The following is a 5,618-nucleotide window of genomic DNA, read 5'->3' on the forward strand; positions in this document are numbered from 1 at the left end:
TTTGGTTTGCTCGTGTTGGACTGATGTGGGATCTCTTAAGGCCCTCCTTCCAACAATCTTGGCCCATCGACATCAGCAAATTATCTGGGTTCGAGATTAGAGACTTTTTTATGCCTTGAAGCTTGTATACCTCAATGAAAAGCCATCTCGTCAACAACAATGGAGATTCATCATGGCTCCTTGACTGCTGGATCCTACAGGGGGTTCAACAACAACTCATACATTCACACCTGATAGGATGCATCAGAGGTACCTTGGTCCTCGTTGTCATTAATGGTGATGGACCTCATGTTGGTTAACAACTGACCTTAATGGCTAGTAATCCAATGATATTACTGCACATTCGACCTCAACACCTATATTCATGTGCAGTAAACTGTACAAGAAAAGGGGAGAACATGGTTTCTTGCTGAAAAGTTTGGTAGTTACATTTCTTGCAACAAAGCACCTATTTTCTGAAGAACGAATTTCCAGCAAAACATTTAAAAAAAAATTATATCACAGTACTTATCATATTCATTATTAGTTGAGGCTACGTAATTACACGATCTTGCACATGATATGGTTTCGAAGGTGGTTTATGATTCCAAAGAGAGTGCAACCGTCACCCAAGGTACTCAACCGTTGTAAGGTAAGATCGAGCAGGTACATTTGGCGTCAGAGTACTTAAGGTAAAAAGGTAATGGTACGAAAATTTTGAATTTGCATGAATATAAGTCACGGACACCCTAACAGAATAAGGTGGTCATGAGTCATTATGTCATAACATGAATTCCCATTCCCTATTATTATTTTGATTATCTTCCCAACATTTATCCTGCAGAACGGATCATGATGACAATCATGATCACATTCCGCGTTGTTCGATGTTGCCTTACTTTCCTACACCTTTCCTAAAATAAAACATTCTTGTTTTTATTAGGTTTGGATTATTTCGCTTGGTCTTAAACGCATATTAGTGAACTGATTGAACTCTGCTCTCTCCCACTCCTAGCCACTATTTAAAATGCGGTCCACCATCAGATTCGAATCTCAAGGTCCGGTATTACTTGATGCTTACCTACAGAGTAAGAAGGGGTTGGAGAAGCCGAATGGTTGCTTCTATTCTTAAATTTTAGTGGGAATAATTCAGAAGTAACGAAGTCTTTTTCTCTAAACCTAAATGGCAGTAGGTCGAAGGTGGTTAACATTAAGTTCAGATTGATAGAGGAGCCAGTGGCTTGAGATTTTGAAATTCCACAGTAAGGAGAGTGTTGGTTTAAAAACCAACGATTCAACAAGGATAAGTGCGCACCCTTCCACAAAAAATAGCATGCAGACCCGTACTGGAGCAAGGGGATTCCGTAGGATTATCGTAGAAGTAAGTACTGGCAGCTCTTGTTCCTCTTACAGAAGTACATCACCTGTGAAGGTCGTTTTGGGTTAGCTTTCCTGTTTCATATTCGTCTCCTTGACCATTTCCGAGAAAAACCCTTGAATTTACCATATTATCTTAGAATGTCTTTGTTGAAGATGGCTACTTCTGCCAAGGAGAGGGTATCACATATAGAGGAGAACCTCTATCATCACGGTCTTGTCAAAATTATCATGACAGAGGTTTTGAAGAAACAAAATAAAACATGGGAAGAGTTTTTAGTAGAGAATTACTTTGTGGATGACAAGAAAGAGCCCAACTTACTGGAAACCAAAGAGGTAGAACCAGTGGAGAAGCCAAGAAAGAAACCCCGGACTTGTGGTCAGCCAACAGAGGAGATTAAGAAAGATGAGGAGGTGATGGTGATCAGGTAAACTAAAGGGAAGAAGTCTAAGCTTTCAAAAGGTAACCCTGCTCTTGCTAGGCATTTTACAAGAAGCCAGGCAAAGAAGCTAGAGATAAAGGAAACTCTAGAGGAGGAGGAACAACAAATTGAAATTAAGAATAAGGATAAGAACCCCCGAGACTTGTCTAAGGGGAAGTAGGTAAAGATCAAGTCAACTATGTTCGTTGAAAAAGAAGAGTTGGAGGTTGCATCTTTCCAAGACCCACAGGAAAGTGGGGAGAAAACAATCGAAGATTGCAGAGAGCAGGAAGAACCAAGTCTACCTATGTTCTCTCAAGGGCATCACGGGGATGAGAAAACCTCTAAAAATAAGTAGTCCCTGGAGGAGATGGAGGAAGTCATCATCGAGCTCACTGTGTATGAGCGGGTTCTTCGAAGGGAAAACAAAACTCTAAAGGAGAACAACCTACATCTGTAGAAAGAACTGAAGGAGTGGAAAGTGAAGCATCAGAAGGAATGCCGAGTCATGAAGAAAAACTAGGCTCAGATTAAGCACCTACAGAAAAAGAAAGAAGAATATCAAGGTAGGTTTCAGGAGGCTGAGTCCAGCAGGGCACAACTAGATCACTTGGTTGCAGTAGCTGCAACACAGGGTACATAATGAATTTTTCTTTTAGTATGCAACATTTTTGCTTGCATAAGGGACATGCAAAGATCTAGGTGTGGGGGAGATGTTGAGTCCTAATTTTTTCCATTTTTTATAATGTTCTAAGCCTTTCTCCCTCCTATTTTAAATTCTTTTTGACCCTTCATGACTCTCTTTTTGCCATATCTTATGTCTTTTGACCAAAAGGGCGTTGTGGGCTCTAAGGTATGCAAATTAGTTTAAAAAGTATCATTTCACTTTATTCTTGAGTATTTTTGAAGTTAAATGATACCTAATCAAATTATCTACAACTGCAAGAGTGTTTATTGAATCCTATGCAGATCAACTATCTTCCGAAGCAGTTCCGTGATTTCTGGCAAATAGGCCGTTATTTCCTGCAGAGTCGTCGATTTCCTATAACCGCTCCGATTTCCTTCAGCAATCTCGATGGTTGAGTATGTTTTGGTCAGCCTCGAAGAGAACAAAAACATGGGTTTTGTCAAGAAATCCATCTACATGGATGTTGTCCTATTGGCTGCCTCAAAACTACCACTGAAACTGCCCAAATCTTCAGACTTCTCATGAATGGCCGAAGTGGGAAACAACCTCAACAACCCAACGAGATCAGTTTGATCCATGCTTTCAGTCATGGATCAAACTCAACATGCTTATTTTTATTGTCTTTTCTAGTTATTATTAGCAGACAGTTGTAGTATTTTAGTTTTCCTAATTCAGGCAAGTTTATGCCTCTGTATTTGTATAAATACTTTCATGTCTCATTTCGGAAAGGAGGTGAATATACCAGACCTTTATACTACTGTAATACTTGTTCAGATTAATAAAAAGTTCTAGTTATTATTAGCAGACAGTTGTAGTATTTTGGTTTTCCTAATTCGGGCAAGTTTATGCCTCTGTATTTGTATAAATACTTTCATGTCTCATTTCGGAAAGGAGGTGAATATACGAGACCTTGATACTACTGTAATACTTGTTCAAATTAATAAAAGTTTTTTGTTTTTTGTTTTTTTTGTTTTTTGTGTTTTTGTTTTTTTTGTTTTTGTGTTTTTGTTTTTTTTGTTTTTTGTTTTTTTTTGTTTTGTTTTTGTTTGTTTGTTTTTTTTTTTTTTTTTTTTCCTGATATTGTTTTGTAAAATCCTAAAATCCTTTAGTAGTTGAAGGAGTTGTGAGTAAGGGAGGGCCCCCTTTACTCACAACTCCCATAGTTGCAAATTGTGTTCTTTTAATTATTTTCATGAATTGATAGTGTTTTTACATAGCTTTTGATTCCTCTTTTCTAAATTGTAGCAGCACATGTGTGATGATTAAATGGTGAAGCTTATGTGATGAATATGTTTGGAGTATTTGAGTAGGCTTTAATCTTACATTGCAAATTGTTGAATGGATTCAATTGTTGTTTGATTGATCTATTATCTTTTTCTGATCAACATCAACAATTTTCAAAGCTATAGAGGGATGATTAAATCCACTCCATAGCCTTTGTTGCTAAGTGTTGATGGGAAAAAGGGATATTGGAGTTGTGTGTGTATGTGATTTTGTTTAGGAAAACACTTAAAGTATTAGCCTGCATATATTTTGCGCAACATCTCACAAGGTTACCTACCCCTGGTTGATAATTTATGTCTGTCAAATTATAAGTATATAATTTTCCTTAATATTATATTGAATTACTTAGAGCTTTGTTTCATGATTTCAGCACTTTAGCCACCACCTTCCTCACACATTTCCATTTACCCCTCAGATATGAAACTGGAACAGAACTCTTGACCAACTTCAAACAATCAGATTCCACTGACATCTAAGATCACATTCATGAGTGGAGACGTCGCTGCTGGTTGGTCAAGGCTTATGTTCCAAATCAATTGTTAGCAAAATGGTTTACCAAATCTCTTTTTTCCCCTATTACACAAGATGTGGCTAAAGGTGGATTCGTGACCGAAGAGAAAGTTATTGCTCGTGCGCAATATTTGGACCTTGTTTATACTCAATCGAGCACACTCTATGATAAGATATTAAATGCTCCAAGACATTCTAACACTATTCCTCCTCCACCTGGTAAATAATATCATGTCGTTGATGGCTTGATTGGTTATGCCAATTCGCAGTCGACAAGTAAACCATCTAGTATTTCTCTTACCACATCTACTCAAAACCCTCAATCCCATCCTCCTACTGCTTCTGCTTCCAAGATAAATGGCATTTCATCTAATAAAAGTAAGTATCAACAACAACCTGGAAGCAGGAAGAAAGGAAAAGGTAAGAATAATAAAGACCCCTCAACGCAGGATAATCAAACAAATCAATACTCTAATGATAAAAAAAGCCTAGATATGTATGCTTGACGTGCAATGAGGATCACTTTACACTTGATTTTCCACACAGAACTCAAGTGAATTAGTTTCTTAAATCTTCCACTTCTCCCGCTGTGTTGATTGACCCGTTTCCCAATCAGGAGACTCATATGGTTTCCTGGGACCCTTCTCCCTCTAACACGATTTTGATTCTTTCCTCCTTAAAGATAAAATTTGATATTATGGTGGCCACTCAGAACCAGGACTATGGTAATGTGAATCCACCAAACGGTCAGGCTACTGATAAACCTACCAGTTCGGTATCACCTTCATTTGATCCTACTCCACCTCTGATTCCTACGGAATTGACTATCAAGCCTCCGAAGGGAATTTTTCATAAGTTTTCTTTCAATCCTCGTTCAAGAGCTACCCAAAACTATAACGTAGTTGAAGACTTGGCTAAACCTCCATCATCTATGCGAACTCTTGAGGTGTTGCAAAATTGGCCCGCCCAAAAGAAGGCCTCGTTATCAGCTATCGAATGTGTGGACCCATTGATTCCAACCTAGTGGTTTTCTTTCATGAAAAATATACCCCTCAACTTCCAGCTCAGTTAGCCTTTATAATCCAGGTCATTGTCCATGGTAAGAACATTCATCGCTCTATTGTGGACGAGGGAGCCTCGACCTGCATTATGTCCTTGTCTTGTTGGAAGGCGATTGGTTCGCCTCAACTGAGTCAATCAACCACCACATTGAAATCCTTTATGGAATAAGATACAAACCTTGTGGGATTCTGAATTACCTTCAAGTAAAACTAGGGATCAAAACTCTTTCCATAGAAGTTGAAGTAATGGACAAACCTCTCGATTATTATATTCTACTAGGATGTACATGGGTTTAC

This window comes from Pinus tabuliformis, chromosome Q (assembly GCF_031772625.1).
Source record: "Pinus tabuliformis cultivar Carrire ecotype Pingquan chromosome Q, CPIR1, whole genome shotgun sequence".
NCBI lineage: Eukaryota > Viridiplantae > Streptophyta > Pinopsida > Pinales > Pinaceae > Pinus > Pinus tabuliformis.